Source organism: Lepisma saccharinum, chromosome 2 (genome assembly GCF_977018435.1).
Source record: "Lepisma saccharinum chromosome 2, izLepSacc3.1, whole genome shotgun sequence".
In the NCBI taxonomy this organism is placed as follows: Eukaryota; Metazoa; Arthropoda; class Insecta; order Zygentoma; family Lepismatidae; genus Lepisma; species Lepisma saccharinum.
The window spans coordinates 116733130-116759682 of NC_139230.1; positions in this window are offsets into that span (position 1 = coordinate 116733130).

The following is a 26553-nucleotide window of genomic DNA, read 5'->3' on the forward strand; positions in this document are numbered from 1 at the left end:
AAAAAAACGGTACTCTGCAAGTTTGTTTCTGGACGATTGAAGTGCTACATAAATATATTTCTAGCATTTAAAAACAGGTAATTTAGATAAAATATAAAATTAAAATTTCCTAAACATAAATTACATAGCAGAATCCACTTTCGGAAGCAAAAAAGGCACGGACTATAGTTTCAGAGTTGCAATCCTTACAACTTACCACCGAAATAGATAAAAGGCTAAGGGGTAGTGTCAATTCGCGTTCCAACTTTTTGCAGGTGCTGCTAATGTATATGACATGTTACAAAGATTGCATAAGTCTACACTTATAACGAGAGAACGTTTGAAAGTGACATTAATAAACGTTGTTCTGACAGAGGCAATAGGTTGTCGTAGACTTTCTTCTTATCCAGAGATGGAACACTTACCGTGCTGCGTCTGCCTGTAGCACGCTCAGCACGCTAGCAGACGCTTTTACTCGAGCCGAGACCCTATCCCCCGTACGAATCGAGGAGTGGGGGTGTACAGTATTCATGCGCGGAGGGATGAAAAAGGGGCGAAAACGTGCTGTTGAGATTCTAGCACGGTGAGGTATTCTTTATAGCCCCAACAGCGCGAGGGAAATACGTGGCCCCGCTGTTAAATGTTGAGGCTCTTAACATGAGAAGTTTCATTTCACTTTAGGGCTTCATTAAACTTCTTGCATCTGTGAGATTTGCTTTTTTCTTCTTTTCATTTTAACAAATTTAGCAACCTGCTATAGCACGGTAGCACGTATTAAGCAGCCGCCGCTGTCCGTGCCAGTGTTGCCAACAGCATGAGAGAAAAACGGGCTAAATCGCACCCAAAATGGAGCTAAAATTCACATCCAAGGGGCTAGATTTACAAAGGTGCGGCTGCGCACTGAAAAAAAAATCTGGTTCATAATTCTTGGGTATTTTGGTGCAAAATTTCTGAAACTCAAGAACCACAACTAATCAACTGTCAAGATGAGGGGCATTACACATTTTCGGCATATTCCTCCTTCATATATATGCACACGTACACTCACACACACACACGGCCGCACGCACGAACTATATAGTCTCTGGGCGAGCCTGACTGTTACGAACGATTCGTCGATTCCGCACCGCACTTCTGTGAACTTTCAAGGACCAGATGCAATGCAACTGAACAAAGTTTCGCATTTTCTGGAATCGACGTTATCCGTAATTCTCCTCGGGCTACACAGCATACCAAAACCAAAAAAACAAGGGAATAAAGTGACAATGTTCACTTGGTACCTGCTCCCCAGGAGGGGTCGCAGGACGAGCTTGCAGGTGCAGAGGAGGATCGGTTAAGTGAATTCTTCTTTGCAGTTTACTGAAATACCAAAAGATATTTCATTACTGAAAGGGCTAGATTTGTAGCAAGATTTCTCTCTGTAGGGCTAAAAAGCCCCTTGGGGCTTTTGCTGAATTTTGGGGCTGCGTACGTACTCAAAAGGGCAAGTTCTGGCCCCAAAAGGGCCAACTTGGCAACACTGGTCCGTGCCCCGTCTCTATCTGCGTACTCCTAACCCTTACCTACACAATGGACTTTCCCGTGACGATGCACAGGCAACTGGTGGAAAAAGCGCAAATTACTACACGCGGTTAAACAATGGGTATGCTAGAATTTGAATTGCTTAAAAAATTGTGTCAGTTATTATTTAAGTACTTATGTCATAATATCATATCAAACTATACGAAAAACATAAATACTAACCTAAATACCTTGTGGTTTTCCGCAGCACGATCAAAAACGTTTAACTGCTAGACTGTCAAACACCACGTGAAGCAGTGTTGCCATACGCGATTTTTTTCCCCTGGTTTTAGGGAATCGTATTCTTGCCCCGCACGTACTCTTGCCTCCCTTCTACTCTATGTTATATAATTTATCTCTTTCAACCAAATCAAATGCTTGTTTAAAATAAATGAAAACCTGATGGACATTTTGATTGTGTTTCAACTTTTTCTTAAGTGTCTGTCTCATGTGAAAAAATTGATCTATAGTTTATCTGTTACGTTTAAATCAAAATTTATAATCACCTTTAATTTCATGAGCATATTAGCCTGATTTCTCGCTCCTATCCAATATCAAACCACGGCTTACTTTTTCTTGGTTTATGATATCCTATACTTTCTTTTGCTCCTGATTCGGGTGGTCATCTAACCCACCCTCGATTTCGCAAGATTTTTTTTTCTTATGAAGATTATGTGTTGCTAAGTGTGAAGAAAGAAATTCTGGAGCGCGAAAAGAAGTATTTAGTACTGTACAGCCGTTTATAGTTGAGATATAGCCGTTTGAAGTTGCCAGGTGGAAGTTTACTTGCGGCCATGTTAGTTTCGTAGCACCCGTACTAAATGTCACGAAAATTGCTGTCAAAATTTTCCGCCGATTCCGGGCGCGGCAACGCCTGTCTCTCTATAGAGTTCTTTTGGAAGGCATGTTAGAAAATGGCCGAACCACCTGCCCCCAACACTATTTTCCGCACTGACACATGAAGGTACAAAAAAATTAAGGCTAAATTTAACCTCAGAAGGTAACTTGCCTCTTTCTTCCAAGGCCAGTCACTGAATTGCGGTTCCAAGTTAAATTTCAAAGTCCAAAAGAGAAGTAAGTCGTATGTCAATAGTCTTTCTTGTCCTTTTCCACAGAATCCTACCCTCTTCTTCCGTTCCATCATAAAAATAAGAAGTCGCAAATTATTCCATCCCACAAGTCATTCAAAAAATACAACCCTCCTCTTTACGGCCTGCAGTTGGAAAAAACAAATGTGCACTATGTTCCACAAGATAACGTATTTACACACGCTGAGGATCACAAATCAATTGTAATGGCTGAAATGTCCCAACCCGCCAATACATCACAATAACATATCGCAAATTATCCCATTCCACCCGCCAATACATCACAATAACATATCGCAAATTATCCCATTCCACAAGTCAATCATAAGAAAAAAAAGAGAATATGTAGACTTGCGCCTGTGACGTGAATTCATGATGCACAGCCATGATGGAAGCCCTGGAAAATCGTATGAACTTTACGTAAGTAAGGAATTTAAATATTAAAAAATGTAAGTTTCGTAGCACGTAGAACTCCAAAAATTACTTTCCGCGCTCCAGAATTTCTTTTTTAGATGAACACGGAGCCCCTGATTCTATTGCAAAACGTTGGTTGGTTGGATTTGTGTTTTAAGTCCACTTTGTCCACAGAAAGGGTAATCGGGACTTTTTTTTCACATTTTAATAATAATAATAATATAATTAAGCCTTGTTTCCATATTGAAACCAATAAGTTGCTGACCAAGGCAGTTTATTAAGGTAAAAACACTTAACACGTAACGTTTCGACCCTGTATCAGGGTCTTCCTCAGACGAAGAACTAAACTAAAATGATGAAATAAACTACACACAGAAAGATTACATACACATAGCAGTGTCACAAGCCACACAACAACAAATCAAGTTGACAGTCCTTATCTAGGAAGATTTCTACAAAGGAATTAAACATATCACCTCCTGACAGTTGTTGACTAATGGGTCTACTACACTGACAGGTGATTGGCAGGTCAAGATCAGCAAGAGTCTAAGAACCACCTGCTCACCACTCCCCCACCCCTCATGCCTTTCTGGTTATGGGTGAATACCTCCTCCTCTGGTCTTCTTCTTTTCTCTTCTTTCTTCCTTCTTCATACTTCTTTTTTCTTCATTCCTTTTCTTCATCCTTTCAACTTTCTCTAACACACTCTTCCATTCCTTGTTTATCTTGAGCCCTCCATTCCAATTCATGATGTCTTCTCCTTTCTTTTCTATTTCTTTGGCCTCCTTCCATTTTCTCACTAGTTCTCTCTTCTCTTTTCCTATTCGCCTAGCTGAATCCCATTCAACTTCATGTCCTGTTTCTCTAGTGTGTTTGAATATGGCATTCCTGTCTCTCTTCAATCTCACATCATCCATGTGTTGCTTTAACCTGTCTTTAAGTCTCTTCTTCGTTTCCCCTATATATACACTTTCACATCCTCTGCACTTCACCTCGTAGATAACCCCTTCCTCTTCCTCCTCTCTCTTTTCTTCATTCTTCTTGCTGGCTATACTCAAAATAGTGCGTCCTCCCTTCCTGTAAGTTCTTATACCCACTTTCCTCAGCACTTTGCATATCTTCTCTGTGGCATCGCCCATACTTCTTATACCAAACCATCTCTCTTTTTCTTTTTCTTCCTTCTCTTCCAGTCCTCTCTCTTTTATCTCTTTCCTTCTTCTGTTGATGTTGTGTCTGTCTTTCTTTTCATAGCCATTCTCTTCTAGTTGTTCCCACAGGCTATTAATCTTGGTTTCTTCTTCCCCTTTCTCTGTGCATATCTTCTTTATTCGGTCTTCCATATTCCTTATAAAATTACGTTTAGTTCCATCACCCACATCACTTCTTTTGTGGCAGAACACTCCTGCCGAACACTTCTTTTGATACCATGTAGCCACTATCCCCATTCCTCTCTTCTTTTTCATCTCAATATCCAAGAAATTTAATGTTCCTTCCTGTTCCATTTCGAGCTCAAGGAATATCCCTGCTTTCTCATCTTCTACATCTTTAACAAGCTTACTCAGCTGCCTTTTTGTTCCTTTCCATATCCCAAAACAATCATCCACATATCTACAAAATAGACTTAACTTATCTCCTCCTTTCACTATCACTTCCTTCTCCCATTCATTCATAACTAATTCCGCCAGCACAGGGCTCAAGCAAGAGCCTATATTTAGACCTTCACTAATCTTGATGATTTTACTCCCCACTCTGCTGTAGCTATTGTCCCACATGGTTTCCAGCGCTTGTACCACTCTCTCACTATCCCATTCTCCTATAATGCTTTTCCCAACTTTTTTCCTCACTATATCCACTACGTGTCCCCTTTTGATGCTCGGGAACATGCTTCTCACATCTAGGCTAAACATTGTGATTTTATCCCCAGACTCCTTCAGACCTTTTATAAGGTCCACCACCTGCTCACTGTTTTTCACGGCTCTGCTTTCTTGTTCTCTCACTAACACTTCAATTACCTTTTTTAACTTCTTCTCCAAAGGTTCCAAAATATTGTCCCTGCAATTCATCACCGGTCTCAACTTTATCTCTTCTTTATGTATTTTGGGAAAGCCTTTTAAACAGGGCAGTCTTCCTGCATCCTTCGTGAGCTTTTTAAACCCCATCCTTCCACAATCTTTTATGATCTTTTCTCTAATATTGCGTTCCTCTTCCATTCCACAAATCTCCTCATACGTGTCCCCTTTCAGGTCTTCAAACTTCTTCTCGTACCATTCTTTTTCCATCACGACTGTGGCCCCTCCCTTATCTGCCTGTTCCACCACCACATCGTTCCTTGTCTTGATTCTTTTCATACCCTCCCTTTCCTTCTGGCTCAAATTATCTAATCTTCTCTGTTTATCCATTTCTTTCTTCAAAATGGCTGCTGTTCTTCTTCTAATCTTATCCCTTTCTGCCTCTTCTTCAATATGTAGCACCGCTTCCTCAATATCATATACAATCTCTTCATAGTTCACATTTCTCTCCATCACTTTGAAACCTCGGCCTAATTTCAAAAAAGCTTCCTCTTCTTCTGATATTTGAACATCTCCGATTATAACCACTCTTCTCCTGCCCTCTTCACCTTCTTCCTCTTCTCTTCTTTCCTCTCTCCATCCCAGTCTTTCTCCTTTCTTCTTCATCTTCAGTTTCACCTTCTCTCTAAAGTTTTCTTGCCAGCTTCTCATTTCATGGAATGTGAATTCTCTAGTAAAAATGGTGAGTCCATCTTCTATGGTTTCTTCCATTCCTGCCAGTTTCTCCTTTATTGTTCTGATTTCCTTCTTCCTCTTTCTTATTTCGTTCCATATCATTTCTTTTTCAAGTTTCTGTACTAACCTCTTCCATCTTCTGGTGCGACAATCCAATCCCTTCTTACTTATCTTCAGTCCCTTTGGTGTTGTGCCCTTCTCCAAACACTCCCTCAAGAATATTTCTTGCTCCTGCTTGTGTATGTCCTTCCTCTTCAAGTCCTTCCAGTCATTGATTTTCCTCATCAGCCTCGGAAAATGTCCAATTGTAATATAATTAAGCCTTGTTTCCATATTGAAACCAATAAGTTGCTGACCAAGGCAGTTTATTAAGGTAAAAACACTTAACACGTAACGTTTCGACCCTGTATCAGGGTCTTCCTCAGACGAAGAACTAAACTAAAATGATGAAATAAACTACACACAGAAAGATTACATACACATAGCAGTGTCACAAGCCACACAACAACAAATCAAGTTGACAGTCCTTATCTAGGAAGATTTCTACAAAGGAATTAAACATATCACCTCCTGACAGTTGTTGACTAATGGGTCTACTACACTGACAGGTGATTGGCAGGTCAAGATCAGCAAGAGTCTAAGAACCACCTGCTCACCACTCCCCCCACCCCTCATGCCTTTCTGGTTATGGTGAATACCTCCTCCTCTGGTCTTCTTCTTTTCTCTTCTTTCTTCCTTCTTCATACTTCTTTTTTCTTCATTCCTTTTCTTCATCCTTTCAACTTTCTCTAACACACTCTTCCATTCCTTGTTTATCTTGAGCCCTCCATTCCAATTCATGATGTCTTCTCCTTTCTTCGGCAGGAGTGTTCTGCCACAAAAGAAGTGATGTGGGTGATGGAACTAAACGTAATTTTATAAGGAATATGGAAGACCGAATAAAGAAGATATGCACAGAGAAAGGGGAAGAAGAAACCAAGATTAATAGCCTGTGGGAACAACTAGAAGAGAATGGCTATGAAAAGAAAGACAGACACAACATCAACAGAAGAAGGAAAGAGATAAAAGAGAGAGGACTGGAAGAGAAGGAAGAAAAAGAAAAAGAGAGATGGTTTGGTATAAGAAGTATGGGCGATGCCACAGAGAAGATATGCAAAGTGCTGAGGAAAGTGGGTATAAGAACTTACAGGAAGGGAGGACGCACTATTTTGAGTATAGCCAGCAAGAAGAATGAAGAAAAGAGAGAGGAGGAAGAGGAAGGGGTTATCTACGAGGTGAAGTGCAGAGGATGTGAAAGTGTATATATAGGGGAAACGAAGAAGAGACTTAAAGACAGGTTAAAGCAACACATGGATGATGTGAGATTGAAGAGAGACAGGAATGCCATATTCAAACACACTAGAGAAACAGGACATGAAGTTGAATGGGATTCAGCTAGGCGAATAGGAAAAGAGAAGAGAGAACTAGTGAGAAAATGGAAGGAGGCCAAAGAAATAGAAAAGAAAGGAGAAGACATCATGAATTGGAATGGAGGGCTCAAGATAAACAAGGAATGGAAGAGTGTGTTAGAGAAAGTTGAAAGGATGAAGAAAAGGAATGAAGAAAAAAGAAGTATGAAGAAGGAAGAAAGAAGAGAAAAGAAGAAGACCAGAGGAGGAGGTATTCACCCATAACCAGAAAGGCATGAGGGGTGGGGGAGTGGTGAGCAGGTGGTTCTTAGACTCTTGCTGATCTTGACCTGCCAATCACCTGTCAGTGTAGTAGACCCATTAGTCAACAACTGTCAGGAGGTGATATGTTTAATTCCTTTGTAGAAATCTTCCTAGATAAGGACTGTCAACTTGATTTGTTGTTGTGTGGCTTGTGACACTGCTATGTGTATGTAATCTTTCTGTGTGTAGTTTATTTCATCATTTTAGTTTAGTTCTTCGTCTGAGGAAGACCCTGATACAGGGTCGAAACGTTACGTGTTAAGTGTTTTTACCTTAATAAACTGCCTTGGTCAGCAACTTATTGGTTTCAATATGGAAACAAGGCTTAATTATATTACAATTGGACATTTTCCGAGGCTGATGAGGAAAATCAATGACTGGAAGGACTTGAAGAGGAAGGACATACACAAGCAGGAGCAAGAAATATTCTTGAGGGAGTGTTTGGAGAAGGGCACAACACCAAAGGGACTGAAGATAAGTAAGAAGGGATTGGATTGTCGCACCAGAAGATGGAAGAGGTTAGTACAGAAACTTGAAAAAGAAATGATATGGAACGAAATAAGAAAGAGGAAGAAGGAAATCAGAACAATAAAGGAGAAACTGGCAGGAATGGAAGAAACCATAGAAGATGGACTCACCATTTTTACTAGAGAATTCACATTCCATGAAATGAGAAGCTGGCAAGAAAACTTTAGAGAGAAGGTGAAACTGAAGATGAAGAAGAAAGGAGAAAGACTGGGATGGAGAGAGGAAAGAAGAGAAGAGGAAGAAGGTGAAGAGGGCAGGAGAAGAGTGGTTATAATCGGAGATGTTCAAATATCAGAAGAAGAGGAAGCTTTTTTGAAATTAGGCCGAGGTTTCAAAGTGATGGAGAGAAATGTGAACTATGAAGAGATTGTATATGATATTGAGGAAGCGGTGCTACATATTGAAGAAGAGGCAGAAAGGGATAAGATTAGAAGAAGAACAGCAGCCATTTTGAAGAAAGAAATGGATAAACAGAGAAGATTAGATAATTTGAGCCAGAAGGAAAGGGAGGGTATGAAAAGAATCAAGACAAGGAACGATGTGGTGGTGGAACAGGCAGATAAGGGAGGGGCCACAGTCGTGATGGAAAAAGAATGGTACGAGAAGAAGTTTGAAGACCTGAAAGGGGACACGTATGAGGAGATTTGTGGAATGGAAGAGGAACGCAATATTAGAGAAAAGATCATAAAAGATTGTGGAAGGATGGGGTTTAAAAAGCTCACGAAGGATGCAGGAAGACTGCCCTGTTTAAAAGGCTTTCCCAAAATACATAAAGAAGAGATAAAGTTGAGACCGGTGATGAATTGCAGGGACAATATTTTGGAACCTTTGGAGAAGAAGTTAAAAAAGGTAATTGAAGTGTTAGTGAGAGAACAAGAAAGCAGAGCCGTGAAAAACAGTGAGCAGGTGGTGGACCTTATAAAAGGTCTGAAGGAGTCTGGGGATAAAATCACAATGTTTAGCCTAGATGTGAGAAGCATGTTCCCGAGCATCAAAAGGGGACACGTAGTGGATATAGTGAGGAAAAAAGTTGGGAAAAGCATTATAGGAGAATGGGATAGTGAGAGAGTGGTACAAGCGCTGGAAACCATGTGGGACAATAGCTACAGCAGAGTGGGGAGTAAAATCATCAAGATTAGTGAAGGTCTAAATATAGGCTCTTGCTTGAGCCCTGTGCTGGCGGAATTAGTTATGAATGAATGGGAGAAGGAAGTGATAGTGAAAGGAGGAGATAAGTTAAGTCTATTTTGTAGATATGTGGATGATTGTTTTGGGATATGGAAAGGAACAAAAAGGCAGCTGAGTAAGCTTGTTAAAGATGTAGAAGATGAGAAAGCAGGGATATTCCTTGAGCTCGAAATGGAACAGGAAGGAACATTAAATTTCTTGGATATTGAGATGAAAAAGAAGAGAGGAATGGGGATAGTGGCTACATGGTATCAAAAGAAGTGTTCGGCAGGAGTGTTCTGCCACAAAAGAAGTGATGTGGGTGATGGAACTAAACGTAATTTTATAAGGAATATGGAAGACCGAATAAAGAAGATATGCACAGAGAAAGGGGAAGAAGAAACCAAGATTAATAGCCTGTGGGAACAACTAGAAGAGAATGGCTATGAAAAGAAAGACAGACACAACATCAACAGAAGAAGGAAAGAGATAAAAGAGAGAGGACTGGAAGAGAAGGAAGAAAAAGAAAAAGAGAGATGGTTTGGTATAAGAAGTATGGGCGATGCCACAGAGAAGATATGCAAAGTGCTGAGGAAAGTGGGTATAAGAACTTACAGGAAGGGAGGACGCACTATTTTGAGTATAGCCAGCAAGAAGAATGAAGAAAAGAGAGAGGAGGAAGAGGAAGGGGTTATCTACGAGGTGAAGTGCAGAGGATGTGAAAGTGTATATATAGGGGAAACGAAGAAGAGACTTAAAGACAGGTTAAAGCAACACATGGATGATGTGAGATTGAAGAGAGACAGGAATGCCATATTCAAACACACTAGAGAAACAGGACATGAAGTTGAATGGGATTCAGCTAGGCGAATAGGAAAAGAGAAGAGAGAACTAGTGAGAAAATGGAAGGAGGCCAAAGAAATAGAAAAGAAAGGAGAAGACATCATGAATTGGAATGGAGGGCTCAAGATAAACAAGGAATGGAAGAGTGTGTTAGAGAAAGTTGAAAGGATGAAGAAAAGGAATGAAGAAAAAAGAAGTATGAAGAAGGAAGAAAGAAGAGAAAAGAAGAAGACCAGAGGAGGAGGTATTCACCCATAACCAGAAAGGCATGAGGGGTGGGGGAGTGGTGAGCAGGTGGTTCTTAGACTCTTGCTGATCTTGACCTGCCAATCACCTGTCAGTGTAGTAGACCCATTAGTCAACAACTGTCAGGAGGTGATATGTTTAATTCCTTTGTAGAAATCTTCCTAGATAAGGACTGTCAACTTGATTTGTTGTTGTGTGGCTTGTGACACTGCTATGTGTATGTAATCTTTCTGTGTGTAGTTTATTTCATCATTTTAGTTTAGTTCTTCGTCTGAGGAAGACCCTGATACAGGGTCGAAACGTTACGTGTTAAGTGTTTTTACCTTAATAAACTGCCTTGGTCAGCAACTTATTGATTTTAATAATATAAATTCATGTTTACAATTTTACTTACAATAATCATCATTTTCCGAAGGAACCAAGGTCATTACATTTTTACTTACTGGCCTTATATCGATACTTTTGTTTAGAAAGAAAAGAACTACATGAATATAATTTGCGTATAAGTTTTTTTTGTTCCATATATATATATCTTGCACTGTGGCATACTCTCTACAGAATATTTTATACTCAGTTACATTACTTTTATTTGCATACCCGAATACAATAAAGGTTGCTATTAACCATTGCAACTATTTCTGTTTTGTTGCTGGATAATATTTGAATTCTCGTCGTGATACATATTCAAAGTGTACATCTTTACTAGGGATACGACATATACTACTGATGCATTTTTGTAACTCTAACCAGGCTGCTTCCATTTTTCCACATGTCGTTAGTTTATGTTGCATCGTATCCATCATATTACATTCTAAGCAGACCTGGTCGTCACTGAAACCAAATCTATATCTTTTTGCCTTACAATCTAGTAATTCGTTTACTACACAATACCATAATGACCGTTGTTCCTTCGTGAGATGCTTAGCATGAATATTCCATATTTGGCCAGTTACAAGTTGGGTATTTTTCCATTATATGTAACATTCTATTTTCATATCTTAATCTTTGTTTATATAAAGCACATGCTCATGTATTTGAAGGGTCTTCATTTCTAAGGAGAACATAAAACATTTCTATAATTGCCGGAGAATAGTAGCTTATGCTAGGTGGCAACTTTGGAATTTCCAAGGGTATATCATTAATAGGTCACGTAAGAAACTTGCTGTGTTATCGTTCGTTCGCATTGCACGTGCAAAGAACCTCTGACAAAACAAGGCATGCGTCTTAAGTTTTGCGTTTGCCAGTTCTAGGCGAGTGTATGAAAAATGCGCTGAGTGAAAATTTCGCTCAAATGGAATGTTGCGAAATTTGCGCTCAGCTTCCTGGAGGAAAGAAGCTCACCTGTGTATGAAGAATTGTTAAAATGACTGACGGCTGCAGTTTTCTTTTAAAACACGATACTTCAGGTGAAAGAATTACTATTCTGAGCGCAGAAAAAGGAACGGAGAGCTTACAATTTTTTCATGGACGGAACGTTTAAAAGTTCAAGCAAACAGTTCTGCCACATTTACACAATTCACGCTGATTTTGGGAGCAGCAACGAAGAGACGAACATACATCCTATCGTGTTTGCTTTGATGCCGAACAAAAAGAAGGATACTTATGTAAGACTATTTCAGGACACCATAGAAGCTGTGCCAGGATGGGGACTTATGCGATGGATCAAGGAGACGAGTTTGCCAGGCTTACGTCTGAGCAGCCATCGACGATAGTTTCGCGAGCGGGTCCAACGCTAGAGTGCGGCTTATTCCGCGATGGAATGTAGTTCCCTGTTTCATTTGCATTTTCCTCCGTCGCTGCAGTTCTTCCTATACAATTTACCCATCCTTAGTGCAGCACACGAAACGTAGACGTACTTTGGCCGTATGCGTTAGAATAGACAAGATACGAATTTATTAGTTCTAGTAAATCTATGTAATTATATGGCAAAATTCGTAAAAACTTCAAAGTTCAACTCGGCCCGATACCAGTCTTCCAGACCCTGTTTGTTAGATTGCAACACTTCAGCACCAGGGGGCACATGGGAACTCCCGCCTTCTGCTTTCGGAAAGTTGTAATGTAAGCCGTCTGAATCATAGACAATCTTCTGACCGCGAAGGAATATAGGGAGAAGAGTGAGCCAAACCCTAGGTTTGTAAACCTACGGCCACAGGCTTACAGCAGGGTTGCAAACCTCATGTTTAGAAAAAGTGTTGTTCATGGCAGTGGCGAACGCAAGGGGGGGTTTACCAGGTTAACCCCCCCCTGAGTGTGGAAAAAAATGACCAATTTATCTCAGACAAAGATCTGAAACAATACTACTACTACTAATAATAATAATTTGAATTATTATTCCCATTCAGCACAGGGAAAAGTACAGCATTCCAAACACACGCGTCTTTAAGAGCCCGTATCAGCGTCGCTCGAAAAAAGCAGCGGACAGATGTCATTTATCCTTCCTAGGGCCGGTTGTATAAACATCGCTAACTGGAGATCAGAATTGATCTACGATCCGGTAGTGAACTAAGTTCAAGCTTCTATCATGTTGTATAAAGCTAACTGTCGATTTGTCGATCTTAGATCAAATCCTGATCTTGGGTCAAAGAAATACGTTTGGCAACGTGGCAAATCCAGACATGTCGCTAGTGTGGGTGTGATGTTGCCAATTGTCCAACACTGAACAGTAAACATTTTAAAGTCGGTTTCGGAAAATGCATGTATTTAATATTTGAATAAAGAATAAATCTGAGGTGCTGGACGTACTAAATATTCGAACATGTTGTAAATTTAGTAAAATCACTTAAATTAGATACTAAGCTGCCATTTATTGCTTGTGCGAGTTCCACGTGGATGATTTGTCATTGACAACGAAAACAGCTATGGGTTCTCGGTTGCAAAGGGGAGAAGAATATGCTTGCATAAATAGAATTTTGTAAAGAAATCTGTATTTCTTTTTAATGCTAAAAAAGAGATATAACAACTTTCTTATACTCGGATTTGGAGCTATTGTTCATGTAAGGAGATGTTTATTATATTTATTTTGTTATTACACAACATGTTACAGGTGGACCATTAGTTCCTGTAAGTAATATACGGAATTTTCCTTGCACTTGAATAGCCTACGTTGTGAAATGTAAAATGTGCTTGCGTTTTCCTGAATGGAAAGAAATGTTGAAACAACAGTGGCGCTTGTCCTCTCGGATGTAAATTATGCACAAAATAAATGATATTCAAAATAAAATATGTGTAATTTATATATCGGGAGGAGAGAAAGCTTTACCAACTAAAATGCAACGTGCTCGGTTCATAAAGCAGTAGATATATACACTACAACCAAAGTTACATGATCTGTTCCATTCTGCGGACAACATTCAATTGCAATAACACTTGGCTGGATGCAGTAAAGCGAAATGGTGATATTTTTATTCTCCCTCTTCATCCCAACGCAAGTTTTACAATGATATCATATCAACAAGAAAATGTAGCGGGTCTATTTTCTGTTTGTATCAACACTCGATTGTTCTCAAGTTACTTTTCTCTGATCGTGCAATTAAACAATGTTACAATATGCTCTTGCAGTCATTTAAGGCAAATTTCAAGGAAAAAATACATGGTATTTCAAACAGTAAATAACAATGACACACGATATATGGAAAGAAATAAAAAATAAAGAAATATTTATCATTGTTCACCTCGTTGTGCATGCTTCTTCTTTATTATTATGGAAACAGGATTTTACGAATTGATTCTCCCGTCTTGCCGCATACGTTCACTTGCAACACATTTTACAAGCAAATATTCGTTAGTACAGCCATGTTACAACAGCTGAACTACGGTCAATGTCTGCTGATCGGAGAAAAATCGCGGATCAACTTTGATCGCAGATCGCAGGGACTGAATCTCAGTTCAACTTTTATACAACACAAAATCAGAGTTCAGCGTAACTGCAGATCAATTTTACTGGCTAATCGAGGATCAACTGTTTATACAATCGGGCCCTAGACTTACCAATATTGATTCCATTTCCCCCTTCGAAGGCAAATCCATTGCATGGGAGACCTTTGCTGGAGGGAGGGGTTGCTCTGTCGAAAGAAGCAGACCACAAGGTTCCCTGTGGCCAATTATGATTTAAAAGAGGAAAAAAGTTGTTTTGTACCTCAGCTGCAACAATGTTCAATGAACGTGTATTTTTTTTTCTCTGAGCAATGAGAATTAACTAAAGAAAATTCTTGGTTTGTTGTAAGCGGTTAATGCAGACAAAGGCTAGGCCGACAACAATACACAGTCACCAGTCCATTCATGGAATTTCTGAATTCGCACGACAATAAGCTGAACTATTGTAAAATGTTTTTTTGGTAAGAACAGCAAGAAAATCCAGATGTGAATTATCGTGCATGTGCATGGTAGATTTTGAGGGCGGTATTGGTGCGTTTCTCATAAATCATTGCAGTGTCGTTTGGGATCCGTCGATATGTCAAAACAATCTCAGCGACCGCAAAGTTCAATTTTGCAATTTTTTTTGCAAGGATTTCCGCTGTGACTCTCTCGAGAATTGTGAAAATGCCTTGCTTCGTCGCTGTGTGTCGACGTTATTGTGAAACGAACGTATTATACTGATTTCGCATCCCCTTGTGAACTCTCAAGTGATGGTGCATCTACATCCACATTACTATATAAATGATGTTGAAAAATTGCTTTGTAAATCACTTAGAAGTAATAAATGTGTTGGAATGTCTTTAAACTTACTTTTGAACGCAAGAATAGACTCAGTGGATTTTAGCAACATGTATTCTACATCTCACCTCATCAACATCCTGGGTCAGTTCCATAGGTAAAGGTAATGTAAATTTCCTCCTGCATATAGAACCGTGCCGTGAAGGCACATGTATCCGTGGGGTCCCACACATTCTCGATCTCGGCTCTTTTGGAGGTAATGTGATCAGCACCACAATCCGGCAGCCTTTAACCCCAAGAGTTGCTCACAGGTATCCATTGATATAAGACTGGGTGAGCCCTGGAACCCCCGGAAAAAATTCCAACCAATTCCAGGAATCGATGCCGGATCTCCCGCGTGGTTGTCAGACGCTCTATCGACTAGACCACCGCGGCTCCTTGGATGAGATCCATACTTTGATTTTTTTTAAATATATTATCTTGTTTTTATGGTTTTTCTTCACACTTAAAATGTCTCACCTCGTTGACTAGACAATTATTTCGTAACAAAGAAACAAAAAAATGCTCCTAGAATTTGTTAAAAATCAAATGACCAGAAAGTAATTTCGTTCTATTACTTTTATAAATATATTTATGTAGATCTCTACTACTTAATAGTAGTAGTGGTATTATTAGTAGTAAATAAATTAATTAATTATAAATATTATTAATTAATTATGAGTATTATTAATCAATTAAAGTATAATAAAACAATTTGATAATGTGAATTTGGAGAAAGTTTTAGAAATACCCCCACCCCCTTGATGAAATCCTGCGTACGCTACTGGTTCATGGACGTCCGCAGTATTTCTTTCCACCAGGGAGGATTAAGCAAAGTATTTTTTTTTTTTTCAGGGGTTGGCGTAAACTAGGTTTATTTTCCTTCTCAAAATATACTAATTCAATTTGAAGTTAACATTTTTCTGCAACGCCCTTACAATAATTAACAATTTGATGTGACTGAAATGAAATTGTATGTGTGAAAATGGTTGACACTCATTTTTCAGGAAGTGTCTCCTTGCCTTGCCACTTCTGGACATCCATGGTGTGGTTTAAACTCCGAAATTATGCTACATACTACTAAATTGTTGTGTGATTTTCATATTGTTAATATTAATTTATAACAAAAACAAAAATATAAATTCGAATGGTTCAACCAACGGCATGGGTTCGACGTTATACGTGAAGAGTTTGAGAAAATTCAACCACAACGAAAAGTGGCCCTCTTGTTTTATTTATATCCCCAACTTACAAACGACTTTTTAAACTTGTGCGAGGTTTTGCACCATTATGCTTGGGTTGGCTTCACTGAATACGCGCCAGCGAGACACAGGTCCTGAAAGAGGAGGGACTCCAGCGTTGTCGGGTATGAATGGTTGACGGCAAAGGAAATTTGAGCCGGTGGTGCTTCAAGGAGGTTTATTCCAGGAACAGGGAATTCTGAAGCAAAAATCTAACAGGAAGGGGAAAAAGGCGAAACCTAAAAATGAGCGGGATACGGGAAAACTAGATACACATTGATGTGCTAAATTCTTGTTTCTGTTTTTAGCTTGTAGGAGAGCATAAACATCAGAAATATTAAGATCTCTGTTTTCCGTTTATGTATGAACTCAGCTGGTAATAATTGAGCTAAAAAGTGCAAAAATAGATAAATAAATGTTAATTAAAACTGAAGATTGAACCAATTTTACAAATCTCATGTCAAATGTGAACCAAATATTATTAATTACGTAGTCTGTGATTCAAACATTCTTCGAACAGCGTTCGAAAAGCCTGTTTATGATCTTTTAGGTTGTAGATTTGCTTTTACAGTATCCTAAGAAAGCACTTACATGTCCTTTGATAGAAATTTCTGGATATGTCCCTACAATTAGTGAGAATTTCTTTTATAATTAATATTGTATTTTTTTCACTAAATATAGGGAATTTTAAGACAAGAGAGGGAATTTATTTATATCCGAATGGGATATTCCCCTCACAGTCCGAAAGATCACTGTTTTGAGCAGTGACCAATTTTGGATCTGGTTTATTTTTGTTTCCCTGTTCTTGTTGTCGAGGTATTGCTTTTGCGAATTCCATCTATTGAAAGCGGACTGTTGGCCCTGTGCTGTGGTGTGATAGTGAAGTTCATTATGGAATAAAATGAGTGTGATTGTGCGGAAGGGTGGAGAAATTGTTGAAGACGCCGTTATCCAGCAAGGATTTTGCTGCCGAGAAGAAACTTGTGGATGTAGGTAGGCCCACCCCTTCCTTCTCTAGCAGGTATAGTAACAGAAACGAAAAATAAAGTGCGCCGATTTTGTGATTCAGGGTACGAAGCTGATACTTGGTTGTACGGTTGAAAAAAGTATTCAGCACTTTTCTGTTTCCTTCCGTTTTCGTTTCTTTATTATTATTATTATTATTAATAATAATAATAATAATAATAATAATAATTTTATGTAACTTTGCATATTATTATCGTTACGTTAGTCATTGTGATAGGAATAAGACTGACTTAATTATCAGTTGAAATGTAGGAGATACACAGCCTAGCAAAGAAAACACCAATCCCAGGGATTTATCCAGAATTTTTAATTTGGTGAAAAATTCCAGGGAAGTGTTCTGAAAAAATGGGGGGGGCGTTGTGTGTGGATAAATCACTAACCATGTCAGCCCAAAAATAAGCACAACGAGAAATAACCGTAATCATGATAGGCTTACACTGTTGGAAAGGTCACGCTCCGCCACTGTGTAGTTGAATGTTCGTAAACTACTACAAGGAAGCGTTATGGTGTTCTCTCTGTGCAATGTCACCATTTGATTTATTTTCTAAATATATAAGTTAATCACTCTGTATTTTACTTACAAACAGTAAAAAATGGTATACGCAAAAATATAACTCGCGCCCACAAAATACGAAACACGCGCCGACCCTCGTCCAAGCTCCCCTCCCCATCCTTCCGGGACTGAAAATTCCTCCCTCCCAGAACATTCAAGGAACACCCAACACCCTCAGACTGCTTTGTTTTGATTTCTGTCTGACTCTGAGGCAAGGTTGACCGCTGAACTTGTCTGTGTAGTACTAGCCCTTAGCCAGTGACTCAGGATCATAGGCGTAGCTATTCGCGATTAAAATTAACCGATATGCCATCTGCCGGGATTTTCAGGAAGTACTCTAAGTAGGATACGTTGTGTTGAAGTCGTTTAAAGCATGGTGAATATGCGAGAGAGTAAGGTCTACTGTTCAGGTTTTTTTGCTCTAAATAGTTTTATGGGTCAGAACAAATTAAAAGTTTTCATGTGTTTCCACCCCGTGGAATCAACAAAATGAAATTTGTTAATAAATCAGGGAAAACGTAATTGACAGAAGATTGGTATGGGGAATATAACACTGTAATTCGGCAAGGAAATTACGAAGAAAGCACGAGTCGGCTTACTTTATTTTTCGAGAGATAAATATATATTTCCATGAAAGTAAAGTTTTAAATTGTACTTTATAAATAAAGCTTTTTTTTTCGAAAAATCATGAAGCGTCTTACCCAATGCGTCCATGTATTACCGGTGTTACGTATGTGTGAAATTTGGAACAGGTGCAAGTCGATTAGGAGGGAAGATGAAAATAGTTTGAGAATGAATTAATGTCAAATGTAACCAGAAAAAAGTGGACATGCTAATGTTACTGTTTCATTCAGTACGATGTCCTTTTTCAGTGAGTATAGCCTGGTCATGAAATCGTGAATATTATTATTAAACCAGCCTTTCTCTTTCGAGAAAGAACTGCAACGATATGTTCGCAATTTCCTCCTGTCCCAGCTTTTCAAGTACAGGTCAATTTCAATTCCTTTATTTTTAAATAATTTCCGAGAACCCCAGTTACAACATGACGTGCAGATGATACAGCACTGCTTTGGACAACCAGTGCGTATACATAGTTTCGTCTGCATTTTCCGTGTTATTTTTGCCTATCATAATTAAATTCTTCGTTCTCAGTACAGCTTCACGATTGTTAGAGTACCTGGAATTCACATCGCATTCGCAATATTTAAAAATAATGCGTAATTTAAACGTTTTCTACCATACCAGTCATGACAACACGCTGCTCTTTTGTACTACTGCTGAATGTAAACAAAGATGTATCCTACTTAGAGCGGCCATATTGGAAGCGACACTAGCGCTCAGGTGGTAATTTTAATCGCGAATAGCTGGACCACAAGGAAGAAAACCTTCCGTCCAAAGCGTTCGCACAACTTCCCTGCCGTTATCGGTGTTCGGGGCAGTGTTGCCAGGTCAGATTTGAAAAATTCGGGAGATTGTTCCTTGGAGACCAGAAGTTCTGCTACAAAATCCGATGATCTAATAGAAGCGGATGAACGACATTCTTGGGGGGAAGGGCGGCATAGTTGTGCGCACTGGGGGGGGGGGGGGGCAAGGGTGAGTGGCGCGCATTGTTTACGGTGTAAACGTCACAGATACTTTTGTAACAATGGTGCTAAACCCAGCACCCTGTGTTTGGCGAAAGTATACCGAAGATATCCATTTCAGGAGTGGACATGTTTCAAACAAAAGAAAGTAAACCGCCCGAAGGAACCGACCAACATCTTTCATCTCTTCCGCATTTTCCGGTTAGATGGTGCGTGGAAAACACCCTCAAATTTGCCCTTTCTCAGCATCGACACAAGAGGTTGGGATGCCTCTATTATCGCGAGGAATTTTTAAGACAGGAAATGGTAGAAAGTTGTGTTCACAGATGAAGCTAACGTGCCGCCTTTCGTTGTCAGCGATTTTCCACAATCTTTCAAGTCGAATGCTAACAATAACAAATCAATTTGCCTTCTGCTGGTGTTCGGTGTACAGCTATCAATAGGGGTGGGCACGCGTCCTGCACCATAATGAAAAAATGCATTACGTATGTGAAATATATTTGGTGAATTAGACAGCATGTCTTCCTCAATAATTCAAGATGGCAACGCTTATGCTAGGGTACCACCCATCCTCCCCATCTGCTAGAAATACACACACACACCCACAAACACATATATGTATAACATAATTTGCCCACGCTACGAAGTCAGTGTTTCTACCTAGTAAGGCAAGGACGTTTTTCACTGTGTCTGTGTCACTTCATCCATTTCATCAGTTTTTCATTCATCCATATTGTCGTACTTACCCGTAGAGGCACAAAAGCGACGTAAAATAACTAAAATAGAAATAGAGTTTAGGGTGGGATAAAATACAGCCATCTAAAAATAGTAAAGTAGTAAAAGTAATAAAATAATTTCCTAGCACAATTGAGTAGCGTTTGACATAATTTCACAGTTCAAACAGCACTTTTCACGGCTGAGTGGAGTTCCACTCCACATCTCCCCTACAAGCTCAAGTAAAGATGAGCAGGAAACGTGTTTTTGAGCTGGCCGTTGGAGGTTCCATAGCAATAGTTTATTAAGGAATTCTCCCGAGAAATCAATAGGCCTGGCAACGCTGACGTGAGCCGGCTGAATGTTCCTTCCCCCTGCCCTTTCCCGCACCCGCCGGCGCGATGTGCTTCTGCGCAGGTTTCTTTGCTTGTGGTTCCACTATAGAACTTTATATTTGGGTGTGCACAAAGAAAAAGAATGATTTCCTGTACCTTTTTAATAGCATATTTTGCAACACAATCACTTGGCTCTTTAACTGCACTGATGTTTGTAAAGGAATATAAATTCACTAAATGCCAGTGTTTAAAATTTTCTGAATATATGTAGTAGAAAAAAATCAAATTGCATAGAAATTACACACACACACAAAATGTTCATAAATTTTACAAACAAATACATCAAAATACATGTCATCTATAACAAGAGACGTCTGTCAAAAGGTACAATGTTCTTAAACTCATCAATATCTTCATTTACATCAATATATAAGCTTTTTCCTGTTCCACAAATAGCAAGAGCAGGGCTTCCAATCTATCCTGCTTCTGAGTTGCTCTTAATTTAGTTTTAACTTGGGTAAGCTTGGAGAAAGCTCTCTCACACGTGGAGCTTGTGACAGGTATAGAAGAAAAGCGCTGCAGTACAGAGTAGAATGCAGTAAATATCTTCTTTCTCCAATGACATCAAAAAATCGAAAATCTATAGACACCCGTTTCATCAGCGATAATGCACACGTTTGTACCAAGTAATGACATTTTCAGCTTCTTACAAACTGTCGCTTATTTTCTCTCTTATTGAAATATCTGTATTTAATTCTCTTTGATAAAGCAGCCCATTAGGGTGTGCCTAGGCACACCCGGCACACCCCGTAGCTACGCCTGTGCTCAGGATGGATTGGAATTTCCTATGTGCAATTGTTTTGGTATTGGTTATTCCGTGTTGTTACCAATAAATTCCAAAATCTGTATTCTGTTTTTTTTAACGCCACTTTTCAGGCCTCGCCGATAGCGTAGTGGATAAAGCTGTCGCCTTCTGATCAAGGGGACCGGGTTCGATTCCCGGCTGTGGCTCGGAAACTCCACTGTACTCCAGTTCCGATTTGCCTATGTGGGCAACTAGTGAACCAAAAACTTTACGTCACTTTTCATGGCGAAGATAAATGATCATCCGATGAAGCAGGGAATATAACAAAATATCCAAACCATGGCCATAATTCGAACCTGGAGCCCTTAGAACAGAAGTCAGTTCTGCTCCACCGAGGAGGTAGCTTTGGAATAATAATCCTTATGGTGAGAATGTCGTCTGAGGTTCGATACCTGCCGAGTGGCTTATCTTTGGATAACACCTGGCCGAATGGTTATTACAGCACTCTACGACCCCAGGGTTCCCGGGTTCGAATCCAGGCTAGGCTCCGCGTGTTCTTTGTGCGTGTTCTTTCATCAATTTCATAATATCATATCACTCATTCTCATGTTCGCGATTAGCCGAAAGTGGCAGAAAAACGAAGGAAAATGAACCAAATAAATAAATCAATCAAACTAATTGTCGCTGTTATTTGGCTTTCTAGGCGAAGCCTTCTCCTCCTTTTCAATGAACTCGCCATTATCCTCACGATGTTTGGCTATCACCGACATTTCAGACTCTCATTGGGTATCGAAGGCCAGACAGTTCACACTGAAAGCAACATTTGGCTACCTGGGACTGCATATGAATTAATAATTCATTTCGTAATATTGGTATGAATATTATAAATTCGCTCACACATAAGAGATCGCTATTAAAAATCGTAATTAAAATTATGTTTCAATCTGATAAAAATGAACATAAAAATATGTTAAAGGCCCAGATACATACAACGTCAAGGCAAAAGCAAAATATCTCACCAGGAAATATGTGTTCTTTTTACGAACAACATAATAAATTACAGTATTTGAAGAACCAAGAACAGTAAAATAATACTAATTATATTAAATAATACAACCTCAGAAAGTAGAATATATCTGACTTCACTGTTTCACTCATTCTAGTTACTTTTCTACTTTTTCTCGTTTATTGTGTTAAATCAATATATTTTTTTATTTGCAAATAATAGGATTTAGTAAAAATGGTCTCGGTCGCTCTACTAGGAGTTGAAACTTTTTAATAGGTAAGTCAATTCAAATATATCTTTCCCTTGAAAAATAATTCCAGCATAAATAAAAGTATGCTGAAATAAGTTCACGAGACACCGAATTCTATTCCCACCCCGGGGTCAGAAATCTCAACCAGTGGCGTGACGAAATATCCTAGCAAGGTCTATCTTCCAACGATCACTTCAGAATTCGTCCCTTCCCTCCCGGCTTTCTTTACCTGTTCAAAATGTTCCTACACAAGTCAAGCTCCTATCACGTCTTATTGAAGTACAGTGTGTAAGCAAATCAACAAAGTGAGAAATCATCTTTATAAATTTCAATTTCGGCTGAGGAAGCTATGATAGCCCAGAGCCTCCCGAAATAAGTTTGAACCACCCTTGAGCCCACCCCGAAAAAATAATACTGGTGACGGCACTGCTTATCTCCAGTGGGGCGGTTACTCCTCGAGAAAATAGGACCAACCGCCTCCCTCCCCCATTGAGATAAGCAGTGACGTCACCAGTAATTGGGTGGGCTCAAGGGTGGTTGAAACATTTTTCGTGGGCTCTGGTTCAGTTGTCGTGGTCAAATTAGCGATTAAATGTTCACCCAAATCAAGTGGCATCAGCGTGATGGAAACGCAACCGAGGCACAGGCAGTATTCTCTCACGACAGTAATTCTAAAAATCGAGCATATGAAGTGGACGTTAAACTACAAGGGAAATGTAACTGAACTACAACAATATTTCAAAACTTCCATAGCGAAATTTTCATTTCATGCTCAAAATCTTCGACTTTAGCATTTACAGATATCTCTTTCTGTACCAGAATTTTTATTTCCTGCGGGGGGAGAATCGCTTGTCAATACTGATTTCTAGAGGGGCCGAAGAAAATAATAATGTACTGTTGTTGTTATTATACACATGCAAATAGAACACGTTACTTCTAGTTTCTGTGATGTGTTCCCGGATTTTTTTCCCGGGGGGGGGGGGAGGTGTATTGCTAGTCAATACTGATTTATACAACCTTAGCATCTTCCTATGTGTACCATAGACGTCGACTTTCGGGAGGCAAGGCACTTATTGTCCCCCCCCAATTTACATGGAGGGACAGATTTAATGTATATTTACACATATTTATTATTGTTCATGCCAACCTTGCCGCCCCCAAAATTATCTTAAGTTGGCGCCTCTGATGTGTACTGTTGTTCAAAGAACACGTCTCCTAGTTTCTATTGTTACACATACGAAGCATTTGATTCATACTTGTACACTGAGCAGTAGGAGAAAAAAATACGTATCATGTGACGTCAATGTTTCCCACAGATTTTCAACGACTTGTTCAGATTTTAATGCACTGTGTACGGAGGGCTTTACTCACTTTCTTCTTCCTACTCTTTTCTGATTACAGGAATCGATAGGTTTTTTTTTTTTCATCTCCTCTACTGCACTCTCTTTTTCAGTAGTAGTGACGATATTACACGTTTCTTCATGCCATCGTTATCCTTGATTTGTTTACTCTGAGGTTACTACGCAGGTGATATCTACCTCTTGTGTGTTACAAGTCCAACGACGAGTGCGCCGTTACCTCGGGACAACTGGCCCTCCCAATATTGTTTCTCCCTTAGGAGGAGACGGGTAGCAAGGTTATAGCCCCCTGCACTGGTTCCCTGTTTGGTCCACGGGTTCTTATTCGCTATTCGAACCACCCCTTCGTACTAAAGGGGGCCCCTCATCCGCCACCCGAGGGACGCGCCGTTACGCAGTTACAGGGTCTGCAGGATACAAATACAAACATTCTTAGAGTTAAAATAAAACAAACCCTTTGAAACACAAGAAATGAAACATTAATAATAAATGATTCATAAGGAACAAAGACATTAGATATTAAAACAACATATGCAAATACAGAAACACCAAACTATTAGAAAACACACACACACACATACAAAACAAGGACGTTATGAAACACATAATACACAATACATAATAATAACTTTTGTTGATTAATTTACGAAGTATTATCCAAGAAATATTCCAATAACAAGCATGATGGGAAATTGAAAGTACACATAAGACACGGAAACATTACATAACACAGAATACATAAAACTAATTAGTAGACAATAATTGACAACTACATCTAAAAATATATTAAAATTGTAAACAATATAACTATGTACACAATAGAATTAACCCTTTACCTGCCAATGTTCCCAATTGGGAACATCAACTAATTTTCTATTTAAAACTATACTGAAAATTTTGTTTTCAAAGTTTTCTTTTTTCATCTATTAATTTAGGGTGTATATTTATTATTAACAACATTTAATTAATATTTTCATTATTATCGTCTGGATAGTATACTATGAAATTACACAAAAATGGTTAAAATTGCATTCATAACATTATATATTTTTTATTTACACCCTAATAAATTACTTTTTTCTTCTTTGTACAATATCGGGCAGAACATAATGCTAGTATTACATGAAATGCATTAGAATGGGTTTTTCATTGATTTCTATTAATCTGGACCTAAGTTTATTATCATGTTCCCAAATGGGAACATTGGCGTTTTGCATGAACAATGGTTACAGACAACAAATAACTCGCACGAAAAACTGAAGAGAAATTTTATTTTCTCACAGTTGTGAGGCAAGATTGTTTTGTAAATTGGTCAACAATGGAAATAAAGTCATGCTTATTGTTGGCTACAAGTATATTTGAAATAATTGTTTTTACATTGTTTGTATAACAAAGATCCCGGCTTGTTTTGTGCCACGTTCTGTTAGCAGCTTCTGTTGATTCATGCCGTCTCGTTGTTATAAAATTCAGTCTTTCAACAACATTTGTACGAACAACATGGCATCGAATCGTTTCCTAACATTGGAAGCAGCTTTTCAGTATTTGAATGAAATTTTAGATGACGATACTGAAGACATTGGAGATGTAGTGGATATTTGTCAGTTGCCTCCAGAAGAAACTGCAGATCTTACGGATGAGGAAAAAATTGATGACAACGTTTTGGAAGAAGTGGTTCCTTCAGATGTGTGTGGTGAATTGGTTGTCACAACTAACGTGGAACAATCTACTCCGGAGTCTCTTCAGCCAACCACATCAAGAAAGGCTAAAGGGGCATCAAGTAAACAGGTAGGACATCCTTCGTGGAAGAAGTCTACGGTTATAGAAAACAATTCGCTCCATTGCGATGATTCATTTCAGTGCTTATCCGACAAACACCCAGAATTACTGTCATTGGAACCTATTGAGTTGTTTCATAAAATTTTACCAGAGACATACCTCGAGCATCTCTCTTCAATGACGTGCCTATATGCAGCTCAAAAGGGCAAAATTGTGTCGTTCACCAAACATGACATAGCTCAGTTCTTTGGTTTGCTTCTAATCAGCGGTTATCACAATGTTCCAAGGGAAGATATGTACTGGTCAACAGCAGAAGACGTGACTGTACCAATTGTCCCAACTGCGATGCCCAGGCAGAAGTTTCGGGATATAAAGAAATATTTCCACGTTATGGACAATACTCAATTGAAACAAGGTGATAAACTTGGAAAAATTTCACCATTATATGATGAGCTAAACAACAATCTTCAGCAATATGGAATTTTTCATAAACAACTCAGCATCGACGAATCAATGGTTCCCTATTATGGGCATCATTCTTGCAAGATGTTCATAAAGGGAAAACCGATTCGTTTCGGTTTCAAAATCTGGACTCTTAGTTCAAGTGATGGATATCCTTATGTTATGAAAATCTATCAAGGAAAGGAAGAAGATGAATCTAACTCACCACTTGGGACTAGAGTGGTGACAGCCTTATTGAATGTTGTCACTAATCCTCTGCAAGTTGAAGTTTTCTTTGATAATTTCTTTACCTCATACACATTGCTGAAAGAGCTGAAAATAAAGGGGTTCAAAGCAATAGGTACAGTACGAGAAGGAAGGACTGGTAGATGTCCCTTGGTACCAACAAATGAAATGAAGAAAAAGAAAAGAGGAGAGTTTGACTTTCAATGTGATGGTGATATTTACATGTGTAGATGGAATGATAATTCC